General features: G+C 34.6%; 1 long non-coding RNA gene across 37 annotated transcripts; it reads left to right on the forward strand.

The window, feature by feature from the left end:
• Positions 1–14220: 14220 nt before the first annotated feature.
• Positions 14221–18217, forward strand: LOC145102633 (uncharacterized). Of its 37 annotated transcripts, none has more exons than XR_013706255.1 (8): positions 14221–14799; positions 15029–15141; positions 15231–15300; positions 15416–15465; positions 15681–15729; positions 16656–17416; positions 17506–17864; positions 17962–18217. It is a non-coding gene; the product is annotated as an uncharacterized LOC145102633 (long non-coding RNA). The 37 variants fall into 37 exon arrangements; XR_013706256.1 differs by having other exon boundaries at positions 15681–15721; positions 16994–17416; XR_013706260.1 differs by having other exon boundaries at positions 14222–14799; positions 15681–15721; positions 17337–17416.
• Positions 18218–18495: the final 278 nt, after the last annotated feature.

Below are 18495 nucleotides of genomic sequence, written 5' to 3' on the forward strand. Positions count from 1 at the left end.
TGAGAGAGAGATAGATATAGAGAAGATATAATGGTAGAGATACAAAAGATATAAATATATATAGATGTTGAGAGAGAGAGAGAGATAGAGTGATAAAGTATGAAATATGAATCATAAAGAGAGAGAGAGAGTGTGTGTGTGTGTGTAAGTGTAAGTATGTAGAAACAATAAGAAATATAGAGTATGAGTAAAGAATTAGTGAAAGATAGAGTTTGTATAGAGAAGAGAGATAAAGAGAGAGATATAGAGAAAGAGAGAGGAAAAGAGAAAATGAGAATAAGTATAGAGGTTAAAGGATGTAATTGAATTATAATTATTATGTGCATTGAAATTAGGATTACTCACTGAGATCTTTGTGGCTTATACTCCTTATGATGTGACAAATTTGGGTGAAAAATAGTTACCGAGTTTGATTAGTGATCAGGTAATTGATCACTGTCATGGATATAGTGATGAGATTAGACAAGTTCTAATGAACTTGATATATTGTGCAAATAAGGTTGGACTCATGATGAATTGGCGAGCAGGACGGAGGTGGAGGCCAAAATAATAGTTAGTCTTTACTAACTAAAAAAGTGTTCAATCTTACTTTTCACTAGATTATTGTTATCTAGATACATGGTTATTATTATGCATACTCAGAGTTGAGTATAATATTTAAGTTGTTAATTGTACGAGTTGAGTAATTATGATAACTAGCAATAATAGTTGTTTATTACTATTCGGTTTATTAAATAAAGTAATTAGAAATTATAATATTTAATACTATTCGAGTAAATAGAAAAGTGTAATTGAGATGTATAATTGTATATTATTATAGGAGTTAAGGAAATATAGATGCAAAGATAGGAATAGAGATAAAGATAGAGATGTACAGAGGGTGAGAGAGATGGAGTTAGAGATATGAAAATAGAGAGATGGAGTAAGAGATGTTGAGAAATAGAGATGGAGCTAGTGATGGAGAGAGAGAGAGATAGATAGATAGATAGATAGAGAGAGAGAGAGAGAGAGAGAAAGAAAGAGATAGAGAGAAAGAGAAAGGTAGAGCTAGAGATGTAGAGAGGGAGGGGAGAAGGTGATAGAGATGTAGAGAGTAAGAGGGAGAAGGTGATATGGATGTAGAGATAGGAAGAGAGAAATAGATAGAGATGTTGAGAAGGAAATAAATATGAAGCTAGGGAAAAGGGGCAGAGAGAGAGAGAGAGATAAAAAGAAAGAGATGGAGAGATGGAGATAGAGATACGCATAGAAAGAGAGGGATATAGAGATAAGAGATGGTGGTAGAGATATGGAAGATATAAATAAATATAGATGTTGATAGAAATAGATAGATAAAGTAGGAAATATGAGTCAGAGAGAGAGATAGATAGATAGATAGATAGAGTGAGAGTGAGTGAGAGAGAGAGAGAGAAATAGATAGATAGATAGATAGATAGAGTGAGAGTGAGAGAGAGAGAGAGAGAAAGAATGAAAGAGTAAGTGTGTAGAGAAAATAAGAAATATAGAGTATGAGTATAAAGTTATTTAAAGATAGAGTATATATAAAGAAAAGAGAGAGAGAGAGAGAGAGAGAGAGAGAGAAAAGAGAGAGAAAATAACAATAAGTATAGAGGTTATAAATCAATGTAATGAGAAGGAGTAACTTGTGAAAATCTAATGGAACCTAGAGTAGTTGTAAGTCTATTACCGTTGTAGTTAAAGGAAGTAACTGAATTATAATTATTATGTGTGTTGAAATTAGGATTACTCACTAAACTCTTTGTAGCTTATCCTCTTTGTGATGTGTGTTTTGTAGCTAAATTTATATAAGAAAGGAAATAAGTAAAGGGATTGTAATACCCTGCATGGATCATTGTATTTATTTTATTTGTACCGATCCTCTCAATAACTACTTGTACTGGATTGTTAATGCAAGCGTACACCAATGTGTTTTATTAAATAAAAACTGATGTTTTTTGGGTGTACGTGTATTATAAAGCCAGGTGTAACACACGGCATGGCAAGATATTGGCCACGACGTTGCAGCCGTCTACATGTAAAACCCTAATTTTTCGGGCCTTAATCCCTATTTAAGGGATGTGGTGGCTAGAATTGTACACCCTCATCCTCCATCACCTCCCTTTTGACCTAGATGCATCCATATCCAACATTTATGAGTTTTTGAAGTTTTGTGATGATTTTTGGTGAGAAGAAGAGGAAGAAACCCATTGTAAGAAGATCCAACAAGCAAGCTCACCCTCCAGATTCTAACACATATTCTTGACCATTATGAGTCTTCAAGATCTAATCTTTATGTAACATGTTCCTAGATTTAGAGTTAAGCCTTGCTCTCCACATTTGGGTTAGTTAGGGTGATGGGATCTCATAAATTTGATCTAGGTGGAGTTCAAGACATGCATGACTATAAAGCACCGATTTTTATGACCTATTAGGTTAGAGAAAGCCTCTTGGAAAGTATGGATATTTAGATTGAAGGATTAAGTGCTTAAGGAATTAAGCTGGTCAAGATGGATCCCACGTCGTGGAGATTTTGCCTCCACGATGTCGCGTTGGCGGTCTTCGCAATTGTTTCATTGTAAGGTCACCACGACATGACAAATGCTTGGCCACGGTGTGGCGGCCGACTACTGGACTTTTAACCGTTGACTTTTGACTTTTGACTAAGTTTGGCTTTAGGTCAATTTGAGGGTTTTAGGTTGTAGGTTAAGAGTTGGTCCCTAATTGTTGTATGGGTAACCTGTACTGCCAATTTATGGATTTACGAGAGATATGTTATTATCTGCTAGACTGCAAGGTAGGTTTTCTCACTATACTTTGTAATATAGTATGTATCCTTGAGTGTAGGATGTTGGTATGCTTTAGTGATTTCTTAGATTGGTAGATCTGTATGATTACATGTGTTTTCTAGTTATTGTTTATGTGTTTGCAGATGTCAACATATTATGGTTGGTTGGGTTGAGGTAGTCCTATTTTGTGCTATATGGCAAAATACTAGGGCGGTCCAATATATTATAGGCCTTGCGAGGCGGTCCAGTCAAACTTTAGGCTCTAGGGAGCGGTCCAACTATTATAGGCCTTCAGAGATGGGCCAGAAGACTGTAGGCTCGGTAGAGTGGTCCAAACATCTTGTCGGCCTTGCGAGGTGGTCTAGGTAGATTGTAGGATCATGTGTACATGTATTGTATGTGTATTGTTGTGTAGGGGTATTTTAGGGGAATGCACTAAACTTTGGCTTACAGTAGCAAATCTAAATGTTTTAGGTAGTTTAAAGGACCGGGGGAAGGTGAAGGCTTGATGATACACACCATCCTATGGATTTTTATGTTGAGAGAGGTTATTTGATACTCTAATTCTATACAACACCCTACTCCCCACAACAATATGGACTTGTGGAATGACCCAATCACACCGTTGTATAGATGGAAATAAGTAGTTTGAAATGCATTAAAGTATCAAATGTGTTATGGGGCGAGGCAGTGACTCATGCAATTTACATTCTCAATCGGGTAACCACCAAAGCTACCAAAAATGGTACACCATATGGGGCATGGACTAGAAGAAAACCACGAATTGATCATATTTCAATCGCGATTTCCGTTAATAAAATGTGAATTTTATTGGAATTCCGTCAAACTCCATATTTTGGAAGAATTATTACACTTTATATAATTAAATTATATACGAGTCGGAACCAAAAGTTGTGCGAAACCCGAAAAGTCTCAAAAATTTAACAGTTTTCGGCCTAGGTGGGTGTACGGCCGTATACCTGTTTACGGCCGTAAACCCGTGTACGGTTGGTGTCGGTGGACCCCACCACCGACCATACCCCCAGCCTATAAATACAAGACCCTGACCTTCATTTGAACCTTCTTGGCCGAAAACTCTCTCATTCTCTCTCTAAGACCTCTGGCCGTAAACACCAAAAACGTCTCTTTTCTTCTGAAAAACATCAAAAATCATCATTTGGGGGCGATTGGGAGCATATGGAACACGTTATCTTTTAAATCAAACACCCTTGTTCTTGAGCTTACGGTCGTACACCCTTCAAAATCTACTAGGGCCGTAAACCCCTAAAAAAGGAGTTCACGGCCGTAAACCCTGTTCACGGCTGTAAACTGCCTGCTAGCCGTAAACTACTCTTCACGGCTATAAATCCTTGTTCACGGCCGTACACATCTCCTAAGTGGTGAAAAACCTGTTTCCTCGATTCAATCAAGTCCCGGTAACATTCCTTAACCGAAAGCAAGCGTTTTTCTAATACTTTATCTAACGAAATCGCTAATTTAGATGTGTGTATATATATATATATATATATATATATATATATATATTTATTTATTTATTTATTTATTTATTTGATATTAGGATTCCGTTAAGTGCCACGTACAATCACTCGAGGATCTTCTAGTTCAACATTTATGCACAACAAACAATGAGTTCATACCCCTACGCTTTTATGGTTTTTAAACGTTTTCAGGGGGAATACAAGCCAAACATAAATGAATTTGTGAAAAGGGTTTTCAACAAGTTTTAAACTCATGCAATTGATACAATGCAACAATTTTCATAAAACGTACATATATTTTATCCCTTTTGTATTATGCTGAGCATAAGAGACGTTTTCTAAACCTAATTGCATAATTTTCAGAACAGCTCACGAACATAACATTTTAGTCAAACTATAATAGGTATAGTTTGGGGAATTCATTACCAGTTTTACCGATACAAACTACTTACATGGTCAATCATATAAACTATGACAAATTTAGTTTATGATATTCATTACTACCTAACAAGAGTATAACACTAAATAATTATTTTGCGTATAATTATTTATACTTTACCAAGTATACAAATGGTTTCAACTACAAGAACACGATACAGAACAACACGTAAACTAGTTAATACAGGATTGTGAGACACCTCTTCAATTGTACCCTTCAGGGTACTGGTAAAATCCTCTAAATTTAGTATAGCTAGAGTCTCCTGGAGGGAGAGCGTGAGATTTGTGAATAGATCTATTCGTGACTGACAATCACACACCTAAATTGCTAGCTACAGTTAGACAGACATGCTTGGGGTGACAAATTTCATACCATACGACGCCTGAAGAAACGTCGTGGAGGTCATCAGTCATATTAAGCATGGTTATACGAACTCACAATAGTATAAACTAACCTTTGTTTACGGGATTTTCATTCTTTAATAGTTTTTTATGTTAATTAATAAGACTACTACACATTACACCGAAGGGTATTCCAGGGATACAACACTTGGTTTTATTTTAAGTAATAAAACTACTATGCATACTGGTGGTAGCCAGGGTTTTCAAACAAAACATACTATACATACTGGAGGTAGCAAGGGTTTTCAAACAGAACATACACTACATACTGGTGGTAGCCAGAGTTTTCAAATAGAATATACACTACATACCGGTGGTAGCTAGGGTTTTCAAACAGAACATACACTACATACTGATGGTAGTCTGGGTTTTCAAACAGATCATAATATACCTACAGTAATAAACTAACATGTTAGAAAATAATGGATTTTCTTGGGAAGCATGCATATATTTTTCAGAACTCGATAACAATGGTTTTTAATACGAAACAATCTTTTGAACTCGCCAGTTTTATGCTGATACGTTTCGAAAATCGCTTGTATTCTCAGGACATCAGTAGACAAGTACCCTCACCAGCTTTTGAGAAGATGAAGCATTCAGAGTCTCGACTTTACCTTGTTGCTACTTTTGATGTATATAAACTATGAAACCAACAGATGTAAATATTCGTATTATATTGTAATGGTTGTGTTTACTTTGATTACTATGATACAACTGTTGTGATACTACACATGACGTCCTCCACCCTCGGACGTTACCGTCGTTTCGGTTTGGGGGTGTGATATAAGAGTTTTTAGCTGCATTACACATATGTGGGTAACCGAAAGGCAGTTGAGTAAATTAGAAGCTTGTAGCAAAAGCTAATTCACTTGGGGGTAGAAAAAGGCACAAAAGGTTATAAATTGCTTGATCCTGATACATGATCCATTCGAGCAAGTAGAGATTTGATTTTCGAAGAAAAGAAAACGTGGGAATGGGGGAAAGCAACAAACTTCAAACGAAATCTTCACCTTTGATATATTATATCTCGGTGAAAACTCCCATGGAAATAGCGAGCAATATGGTGAAAACTCAAATGAAGACAATACCAATTTGGATAATAATTTAGCTGAAAGTCCTCATAGTTTTGCATCAATTCTAGAATCTTCCCATGAATCTGCAACTTGCTCAACCCCGTCTACAAACGAAGCTCCACCTAAATTTCTCACATTTGCTGATATATATATATATATATATATATATATATATATATATATATATATATATATATATGTGAACTATTGTGCTTACATGATGACGAGGAACCCATATCTTATTCCGTGGCAAAAGGAATTGTTGAATAGGAAGATGAAATGAAGAGTGAGTTAAGTGAAATTGAAAAAAAAAACTTGGAAGCTGGTAGAGTTGCCAAAAGGAAGAAAGCCATTTTTATCGTGGTTTTTCAAGATAAAAAGAGATCAAAATGGAAATATATCGAAGCACAAGGCAAGGTTACTCGCAAAAGGCTATGAGCAAAAATATACGGTCGATTTTGTTGAAGTTTTTGCATCATGGCTTGAATGGAAACTATACATATCCTATTTTTTATTTTTTATTTTTATTTATTTATTTATTTATTTTTTGCAGCTGAGATTGGCTGGATTGTACATGATGATCTTGATATAAAAATCAGTCTTTCTTAATGCAGAATTAGAAGAAGAGGCCTATGTAACTCAACCATAGGTTTTTTTATAACGAAAGACAAGACGAAATTGGTGTACAAACTATTAAAGGCATTGTACGGATTGCTACAAGCTCCTACAACATGGAATTCATGGCTAGACAAGTGTCTCAAAGACTTGGTTTTGTAAGATGTCCACGTGTTGAGGATGTAAAGTTGTTCAAACAACAAATGGGCAACGAGTTTGACATGTGTGACCTTGGGCTATTATCGTATTACCTTGGGATTGAGGTATGTCAGCATAAGTAAAGAATCACCTTATAACAAACAACATATGCAAAATTCATACTCGAAAAATCAGGTATGATTGATTGTAATCCGTGCAAGTACCCAATCGGAGCCAAAACTAGAGCTAAGTAAAGATGAACAAGGAGAACCTATTGATCCCACTTTCTATAGGACTATAGTTGGTGGATTAAGATATTGGACACATACATGACCACACATCCTTTGTTCATTTAGAATGGTTAGTCGTTTCATGGAAAGACCAACTACACAACACCTACAAGCCATGAAACATATTCTAAGATACATAAAAGAAACATCTATGTATGGTCTGGAATATGTAAGAAGCAATGAAGAATACAGTGTCATAGGCTATACAGATAGCGATTTAGCTAGAGATGTGATTGACAGGAGAAGTACAAAAGGTATGGTAGTTTATCTTAATGAGAACCTTGTTACATGAAACTCACAGAAGCAACAAAGCGTGGCACTTTCATCGTGTGAAGCGGAATTTATGGCAGCTACAAGTGCCACGTGTCTAGGAGTTTGGATAAGAAGATTGCTTGGAGAGTTAACCGGAAGAAGGATCAGCCCTATTACCTATAGGGTTGTATATTGACAACAAATCAGCTTTGGAACTGATGAAAAACCCGGTGTTCCACGGAAGAAGCAAGCATATCTACATGAGATACCACTTCGTACGTGAACTTGTTGAGAAAGGAGATGTCATCGTGCAACATGTGAGAACTACTCAACAAGTGACTGATATACTCACAAAATCTATGGCTAATGTTAAGTTCGAAGATACGAGAAGTCTATTAGGAGTGAAGAACTTTTGTGTTCTTGAATTAGGAGGGAAAATGTTGGTGTAATTCAGGAATCACCCCTCAGGGGCATTTTTGGAGTTCTTATGAAAACTTTCCTTTTAATCGTTATTTGTGTTAGTTTAGGATACCGTATGTTTTAGTATAAATAAGGGTATTGTTTTATGTTTATTTTATCAAGTATTCTGCAAAAAAAGTTTCTTTTCCAGCAAGTATTACCCTGTTATCGCCCCAGTTTCTCGTCTTCACTGTGCAGATTTCTTTCTTCCTACCTGTTTTGTTTTGTTTTCTTAGGCGACAAGGTTGCATCAAGTATCAGGTAGATACCTTACAATCTCTCGTAACTTTCTTTAACTTCCAGAAAACTGTCATCTTGTCGTTCTTATCCAATTTATAGCTATAGTGTGTATACATGATAGAAATACACCAAAATCTTGGCCCTCCTACGAATTTAAGCTTACCATCCAGACCCTGTTTTTGTGCTTAAGAGCACAAAGTGACTCTTGTGAATTAACTTGCCTAATCCATTGGAAGAATCTGGTAGCGTGAGTGTATTAGGAAGATAACTATTTTGTAATTAAGAGTTTGTGTTAGTCCTACTTTTTGAAACCCTTCAAAAGTTCACCTCACTCCAGTTTGTTTTGATGGCGGACGCTCTCTTCAGCTTGCCAGCTTTTTTCATTTTCGTTTTATCAGTTTTATAACGGTAGACAAGTGCATGCTTTCATGTTTTCCTTTTTGTGGTTTGACTTTATTGGCATGTTATTTACAGGATTTTTTTTATTGAGATCAACAGTAGAGTATGATACCATATAACTCGATATCGATGCAAGTACGTAGAATAGTCTTTTATTAAAAAATCCATGGAAGATTTCCGATTACATGCATGCATCGGCAAGAATGAAAGACTTTTCAAGTCGTGCCTTTTGAGGCAATTCAAGTATTATTCTACAAGACTCTTGAAAACCAAGCCTGAGTGGCAAAATATTTGTTGTTTATCCGTTTCACGTACCTCTCCAAATCCATGCATGAGATTTCGATAAACACATTTAAGCAAAGATCCTCCACTGCTTCCTTTTATTCCTCGATTATACTATACGTCCTTTCGTTCACTCCAAACATTACAAACTGGCAACGAACGAAGCCAAGAGCATGATAATACCAGAAACAATAGCCTTTCGTGAAGAGCTAGAAGCTTTGTCAGATGGTGCATCTGCGTCATCATCGTCATCTGAATCAACATCTGCGTCAGAAGGAGAAGGAACTGCAGGTGCTTGTCCATATATAGGCTTTTGTTTGCTTTCGTTTGAAGGAGCGAACGCTGGTGCAGTTGTGTTGGCTGAGGAACTATGATCCGAAGATGAATCTGCAGGGCTGTCTGACGGGCTGCTTGACGGAGGAGGAAGCGGTGTTGAATAAGACTGATCGGGGCTGGGTGACGGTGATGATAATTGAGAGGGTGGGTCCGAAGCGTCTATTCCATTGGGGATGATCGGTGAAGAAATCTCTATAACTGAAACATCGTAAGGGACAGAAGTAACAACCTTGTTTACCCTAGCGGACATTTGAGATCCAGAAACAGCTGAACCCAGTTTGATCTCATTATTTTCCTTGTTTACTGTAATAAACCCTTGTTCTTTATCAGCCGATCCAGTTGTTTGGTACAACGTGGTTAATGTTGTTTCATTCTTGAGCGTCTTGATCTTTGCAGAATCATAGTAGTCAAGGACGACATGAATCCTCATGATATCTGCAATGGAGCCTTCTTTTTGGCTGGTGACAGCAGACATTGCGCCATTGGAGATAACCAACACCGTTACTGATGTGCGCATGTTGATCTCTTCCGCCACTCTAGTCCTAGAAAGCTCCTCGTTAAAGATCGTGTAGTCTGTGTATTGATTAAGGATCTTTGTGATGTCAAATGCGGTAGCTGTGGAAACCAACGACCAAAGGAGGAAGCACGAGAGAAAAGGCGAGAGAGCCATGGTTAACATGGAATGAGGCAAGGAGCATGGAGAATCGAGTACAATTGAATTTTGAGTTAAAAGTTAGCGTATGTGATATATAAAGTGTAAGAGAAGCCAAATCAAATGATTGAGAGTAAAGTTCTCCCTCCCTTAGAGTAAGCATGTTTTGTGGAGAAATAAAGCAAACCTCATTGACCATGTTTGTGAGAATGACCTTTTACGTAGCTTTGAAATGGAAAGACTCATGAACAAACTTGACACATCATTGAAAATTACCAAAAGTCACAACCATGTTTAGAAAAGATCCGCGACTATTTTTAATTAACTGTTTGCTAGAACATATAAGATTGGTGTATTTGTCGTTTTCTTTCGATAAATATTCTCAGGACTCGTGTATGAGAATCAATTGATTAGGAAGTCAGAACTCGAGATGGCCAAAAGATGTATAAAGCCGCCCGCTGTTTCTATTTAACCTGCTCGGTGAAGACTCCTAATTACACATAATTACAAAAGTAACGCTAGATTATACGTGTAAATTTATAAGATCATCCCCAATGCATTGAACTATTAAGAGTTCAATGGATTGACACATCAGCATTCCACTAACTATACTATTTAACCCATTAAACTCTACACTCCATTAAACTCTTAAGAGTTCAATGGATTCCACATCACCATTTTAGTTTCTTTTTCATAAATAATATTAATAAATAAAACTAAAATATTACATTAATTAAATGTTATTTTCAATATAAATAGTTATATTAAATTGATAAAGAAAAAAATCTCTAACATAAATTGTATATTAAATTGAGAAACAAAATAAATAAATAAATAAATAAGTGCATGACACCGTTCAATGGGGATTGAACTCCCCATTCAATACACTCTACCTGCAATGCATTTTTAATCCATTGAATGCCACATCACCATCTTTTTTATCCATTAAACTCTTCATTCAATCCCATTGGGGATGGCCTAAGAGAATACAAAGAAACCAGGCTAATTAACGCATACACAACTAACTATGCTGCGGAAGGCATAATCCAGCTTGAGTTTGGAAACTAAGATGACAAAATGAAAAGAAAAGTGTGCCTTGAAGAAAATATCCTCGAATTGATTTGATGGTTTGTGGAAATTTTATAAGAACAAACATTCACGGCTTCTACTGTGATAAAAGGAGATGAAAATTGTTTTGTTTTGTTTTTGTATTTATTTATTTATTATTATTATTTTTTTTTGACATACATGATGCTTTGGTTGTAGAAAGCTAGGAATAATATCACCTTTAAAAAGCAGAGATGCAACCTTTTGAAAATGGCTGATGATATTTAACTTTTGACTCTTAGCTAGTCTTTTATGGTTATGTTGTTTTGATTGGTGTATTCATCCTACCATAAAAGCAACCACAAAAGGGAGAATGAAATCAACTGAATCGAATTTATCAAACAATTATGTAAAATAATATCAACCACATTAAGAACAAAAAGATTTTAATATGATTCCACTACCGGAGTTATAGTGTATATTAAAAGAAAACGAAACTCAACTTTGTCAACCTGCCGTTTACACTCTCGTGCATGTTTTTGGGCGTGTTCGATACATAGCGTTTGGAAGTTTCTAACTTCTAGCTATTAAGAAAACGCTAGTAAAAACGAAAAGTCTCGTTTGGTGACAGGAGCGTTTAACTTTTAACCTAAACAAAATACTTCAAAATCAAAAATTACATAGAATAGATTTCAACAAAACACTCCAAAATCAAACGCTACCTGCTACCCGCTATCGGTTAGTTTTGCGGAGCCCACTATTTATCTTTTAATTATTTCTTTGAAATGGTCCTTGTGGTATGGTTATATTCTTAGTTTTGGTCCTTAAGTTTAAAATTTGATAGGTTACATCCTTATGTTTTTTGAAAATTGCATTGTAGGTCCTTGGTCCATATAAAAAGAGCAAATTACCCTTTCATTCTTTTTTCTTTTCCTTTTAACAATTTATTATATATATATATATATATATATATATATATATATATATATATAATTTTTTTATCATTAAGTTAATAGAATTAATATAGGTTATTTATAAAATTATTTTTATTTTTTAAGTCAATTATCTAAATTAAATAAAATCATATTTGTTGGGTTAATCGGTTTGTTCGCGGATCACCCGGGTCATGGGTCGAAGTTGTTGATCAGTTCACGGGTTTAGCATATTGTAACTCACTCATTTGTTGTTTTATTTTACAAGTTATATTAGAGTTTACCACGTCATAGGTCATGAGCTTGTTCTTCCTGTATTTTAGGAAGTTTATGTAGCATTAGGTTAGGTACCTTTTCTTTAGGATTAAGTTTGTTTGTTTTTTATTTAATGTAAATTGTGAGATCTAATGAAAGTTGTTAAGGTGATCAACTCAAATCTACATAAGGTAAGTTCTAAGTGTGTGTGATTGTGTATGTTTTTATGGGGCCTGCACAAACAATTGGTATCAGAGCCAAGGGCTCGTGAAGAGTTACAAGGTTGTTTTGAGATTCGACTTTCGAAGGGGAATAGCCTTTGGGTGTGGGGCTGCCATTACAGCGGAGCGTGGTGTTTGGAAGTGTTTTTCTTTTGCGGGGAGCAGCAAGTTGTAGGCTTACGGGGAGCACCGTCGAGACGACGGTGGTGATGGTTCAAATCATGGGGTCTTTGGAAGAGGTTCTAAGTGAACTGGTTGCAGTTCACTGAGGTTATGTGTGAGCCGAGTTCATAAACAAAAAAAGAACAAAAAAATCTATGTGATTAGAATTATCTGTGTTATTGAGTTTTTTTTTGAAGATAGGTCTGTGTGAAGAGAAAGGGTTGTGTGTTGAGAAAGTGTTGTGTGTAGAGAAAGTGTTGTGTGCTGAGTAAATGTTGTGTGTTGAATCCAAGTTCTACGTGAACCAAGAAGATAAGAAACCTGTGTGGTGAAGATTGTCATGTGTGGAGAAGCTATCATGTGTGTAGAAACAAGACAACTTGAGGAGAAGATAGATCTGTGTGATTAGAAGACGAGAACTCTTTGCACCTACAAGTGTGTGGCCGGGTTGAAGAAAGAAAAGAAGATATGTGTGATCTGTTGGTAATATTCGAGAAGAAAGAAGAGAAGAGAAAAAGGGAATGGTATGAACAACCGATTAAGGGGGTGATTGTTGGGTTAATCGGTTTGTTTGCTGATCACCTGTGTCATCGGTCGAAGTTGTGGATTGGTTCACGGGTTTAACATATTGTAACTCACTCATTTGTTCTTTTATTTTACAAGTTATATTAGAGTTTACCATATCATAAGTCATGAGCTTGTTCTTCCTAGATTTTAGGAAGTTCATGTAGCATTAGGTTAGATATCTTTTCTTTAGGATCAAGTTTGTTTGTTTTTTATTTAATGTAAATTGTGAGATCCAATGAAAGTTGTCTGGGTGATAAACTCAAATCTACATAACGTAAGTTCTAAGTGTGTGTGATTGAGTGTGTTTTTGTGGGGCCTTAACCAATAATAATAATATTATTATTATTATTAATATATATATATATATATATATATATATATATATATATATATATATATATTAAAGAAATGAAACCTTAGGAACAGTAAAATTCCTAAGGAGTTGACATATTTGGTCCCCTATTTATTTTTCTTTTGTCAATTGTGTCTAGCCTTTAATGTTTTCCAAAATTGCCCCACTTCTTTCTACAAATTACAATTTGCTCATTCTAATTTATTTATTAAATATTTTCCCTATTGTGTTTCTGGGAAACTGTGTATTCAGCCACCGCCAAGCTTCTGAGATAACAGATACGTGGCTTCTTCCCTTTTCTTCTCTTCTTCATCTCCTTGCTTACTCACCCTCAATTGTATCTCTTCCCACCGCCATTGTTTCGTAGACCTTCCACTGCTTCCTTTTCTTTCTGCATCCCTTCAATGTGATTCTTACCCTTCTCCTTCCAATTATGTAAATCATTCGTCAATCTGCTCCACCGCCTGGCTACATAACCAATTGTTTCGGGCCAGCCCGCTATTATATGCCCATTTTTTCTGTATCTAACCTAATCGGAAACTTGGCTACCCTTAGATATAATACATTTTTTCTGTATCTAACCTAATCGGAAACTAACACCCTGTTCCCGAGTTTATCAAAAGAAAATAAAAGAAGAGAAAAGAAAGTCACGAAAGAAAAGAAGAGAAAAGAAAGGAAAACAAAAATTTGTTTTGTGTTCCCGAGTTGGAGAGAAGTGGAAAAAAAATTAATCATTTTCTTCTTTCGTTTCAAATCCTCCCAAATCGAAAGGAAAGATAGGAGGGAAAATGATCCCTCAACTTCCTTTTTAATGAACTCATCGTTAACAAAATGGATTTGCCTACAAATGGTATAACCTCAACACCTTAACTGAAGAACACAAGTTGCAAAAAAATCTTCAATCGCTGTCAGTTTCGCCATCACCATCACTTTACGCATCAATTTATGTGGTGCTTCAGAAAAGGGGTTAGACCAAATTTCCTATTTGCTTTGAAGGTTGGAGTAGTTGTGGAGAACATCAAGTCTGCTATCACAAAGGGAGTAGTAGAAGCAGCCGACATGTTCGTTCCCAAGTCACTGCCTCCAGTTTCCTTTATCTGCATCATCTCTCTTGCCAAATAATCCGACCCATTTGTTTCAACTGAGGAAACCACCGCACACTAACATTGTTACCGTCTATTTCCGTCTCTCAACAATATAAATACTGTAGTTGAAGAACAAATTTATCATGCTTTCCTGATGACGACGTATGCTGTTTGATTCCCCTTTACTGATTTGAGGCTGAGAGCGACTGATGTTGAAAACCAGATGTTCATTGATCAAGGGTTTTGTTTATGGGATTTTCAAATTGAAATCCAAAGTTCAGCCGTTTGATCATATCTTCTCTGCAATGCTGCAACTGGTAAGTTATATCTTATATTCTGACTTTTATCAAACAAGCAAAGCAACGAATGTGATTATTAAAATTTAGAGACTGTGTTAGGTATATCTCCATTGAGAAGTATAAGCAAGCTACCTTTTTTATTTTCTTTTATCTCCACTCCTGATGACATTGATTGTTTTACCTTTATGGTTAAACTTTGTCATTTGATTATCTTACTTATATAGTAATCCATGATTTTCGGCTTCAGATTTTTCCCACATCCAAGGTTATTGTTGCAGTCTCCACACAATCCTCTCTCAGTCATTGCAAGCTTCCAATCGGTTCTAACGCCTTTCCTCTACCAACTTTGTCCTATTTTGTGTAAGTTTTGCTAGCATTCCTTCATATTTTTTGTATCTGAATCATATTTATTTCATGAATGTGGATTTTAATACTTATAATTGTTTTAGGTTAAGTATATAGACGACGAAAGATACAGACACAAATAGATGTAGTTTTAATGGATACAGAGAGTAGAAAGTAAAAGTTCCTTCCTGTTAGGCACTGTATTGTTGTTTTTTCAGTTAACAACTGAAAGCTTCTATGGCTTACTGCATTTAACCTTATATTAACTTCTTTTTATATATTAATTTAGGTACTTCAAACATTTGAGTATGCTCTGGACAAGTTTTGAACTGTTTCAAGGTACATTGCTATTTGTTGAATTTCACCCTATTAGGTTAAATGTAAGAATTAGCAATGCACTTTAATATATCACATATATCATAACAATTTAATTTCTTATCTTTCCATTTAAAAATTATGCTTCAATTTTTTTTTTCTAATCAACGCATTAAATCTTTTATCCACTTGCAACATGGTGTTAAATTTCCTCTTTCTTTGTGTTTAAATTTTGTCAGTTTGCAAATAAGCATGATGATGTATGGTGGAGATTGCATAGGTGAGCTGGTAAGCCTGTTAAAAAATAAAAATTGTTATTAAATAAACTCTTTTTTAATTTTTTTTTGCCGTTTTCGTTCTATATGTTTCACATCATAGATCTAACATAAATTATCAAATTAAAAATCACAATGTTTAAGTTGTAATGAAAGATGATTAAAGTAAATATTTCTTAAACATGATTGAAGAAACTAATTGACGAAATCAACATTCGTTTAAAAATGAGAAAAGACACTTCATTTAATTTTAGGAAGTTGTCGACTGCTCCTAGGTCCCCACAAAGGAACTAAAATATTAAACTTTATCATATAAAGCCACATGTAACTTTATGTCCAAAAGCCATTCCTATCATGGCAAATCTGCAAAAGCTCCAAAACAAAAAAGCAAATAGTAATATATAGAAAAAGACCAAATTGCCCTTACTTCATAAATTTGAACTAGAACTGCATAGAACCTTTTATAGATCCCTTATTTTCTCTCTCTCTTTTTTTTTTGGTCTTTTCTAAATAGAACCAAAAAACCCTTTACTATGATCCTCACTGCTTCTCTTTTTATCAACCTTTTTTTCAATTGAGCCCAATTCAAAAGAATGAAAAAAAAAATCAGATAAACCTCTTTTAATATAACCCAAGTTTATCCCAATAATTCCTTTGCCATCATGTGATACGAATAACAAATAATCACACATGAAATATCAAAAGTACCTTCATATAACATTCCGTTTTCAACTTTTTATTCAAAAATCTATCAAATATAGCATTTTACTTTAAAAAAAAAAAAAAAAAAACTATACTGGTATAGAATTGCATCATCAATTTTTTAGCTATTGTATTTTATGTTTATATTCATTGGGATCAATTTTTTAACTATTGTATTTTATGTGTACATTCATTGGGATGATGATATGATACTATGGGATATGATGTGGTTTTCAGATTAATGTAGATCTTGAATATTCTTGCTTGGATTTTAGATCCTAGCAGACAAATGAAATCAAAGGTTAGCATTTTTGATTAATAAAAAAGCGTAAAATGCAACAAATAGCAACTTAGTTTCACTAATTGTTTATTATAGCATCCTACTTCCATATCTATAATTGGTTAGAATTTTCATAGCATACCGCCTAATAAAGAAAAAAGGCTGAAAGCATAACGGTGTAAAAAATGGGATGCTTACAAATAAATGAAAGTATGTTGCTATTTCAATCATGTGTTAACCTTTTCATTTACTACTTAATTTCTTGAACGTACTTTGCTTATTCGGTTACAAACAGTTTTATGATGCACCGGTTAATGGATGTAAGAAAGGATAGAATGAAACAACGATGCCAACCAGTTCCATTATTTGGATTACTTATTTGATAACAGGTATTTTAGTGAACCTAAAACAAGGTTTATTTTATTGTTTTGAATATTGCAATGGTCCATGCCACCTCGCCGACTCCTTCGCCCAATCACTTCCTTTTCATCGAAGATTTCGTTTGTTGACTCTTTCGGCGGTTTCCCGTTTCCATTCCTGGCTTCCTCTTCTCACCTCTCTGTTAGGTTACATTTCCATTTCATTGTAACTCTCCCACCTCTAATTTCTTTTCCCATTTTGGTTTTGGAGTTGACTAGGACCAATGAACTGGATGCTGATTACAAATATCTGTTCTTTCACCTTTAAAATCCACAAAAGATTTTCATTTGTATGTAAGGTCGATTACTGTAATTTGGTTGCTTTTTTTTTTTTTTTTAAATGGGCTATCAGTCTTTTGAAATTTGATTAAAATATGTTTATTTGCAGGGTTTAATGTTGAGATGTAGAACAGACATTGAACAGGATTAGAGAAGAAATTATGAAGGCAGCAGATGAGTACAATGGATTCTACCAACTCCACCCGCTTTTTCTACTTTGTTTCCGAAATTGGAACATGTTCTTCTTATTAGCTTCGCTCACCACATGTTCGATAAAATGCCTTTGAGTCATTCACAACAATTGTAACCAGGAAAAGACCTATCAATGTGATTCCCTGAAATGTATAAAGATCAAGAATTGAAATGTATAAAGATCAAGATTGTTAATTGTGGATTGTTGAATAACACCTTCTTTCACTTTTGAGATTAGGTCAACGAAATTAGAATTCCGCTATTATGGGTAAAAGAGTAAGTACATTGTTATTTTCAACAATTTTCCCTTCAACTAATATGATTACATGTTCCATTTTAGAGGAATATGATGTACTTGCCATATATCATGCAGGACCTACTCATGAATAACCTGAAATGGCAAAACATTAGTATCCTCAAAACACTACATTTGTCCATACATCAAAACCTACGAAGACATAATCTAGACTGTTAAGGACAACCAATAAATGTATCACATTTACCATAATATCCATGTATTTTCAATTTAATGATACTTATGTCTTTTGTTTGTTGTAGTAACCAACCATTTTGGAAATCTTTTGTACTACCCTCAAATGTAATGTAAAAACCTATGAGTTTGAATCAAAGACCTATGAGTTTGAATCAAAGGTTATCAGCCCATGCGGAGCATGGGTCTCCCACTAGTTATTATCATTATTATTATTATTATTATTATTATTATTATTATTATTATTTATTTATTTATTTATTTATGTATTTATGTTTTGCTTTATTTATTTATCTTTGTTTTTGTGGTTTAAAAATCTTTTAATATTTTTGACGTTTTAATTAAATATATTTTTTAATGTGGTTTTTTTTGACGTTTTGTACGTTTCAATTATATAATGATTTTTTTGAACTGTTT

The sequence above is a fragment of the Lactuca serriola genome, chromosome 1 (assembly GCF_051521515.1).
Source record: "Lactuca serriola cultivar US96UC23 chromosome 1, Lser_US96UC23_V15, whole genome shotgun sequence".
Taxonomy (NCBI): Eukaryota; Viridiplantae; Streptophyta; class Magnoliopsida; order Asterales; family Asteraceae; genus Lactuca; species Lactuca serriola.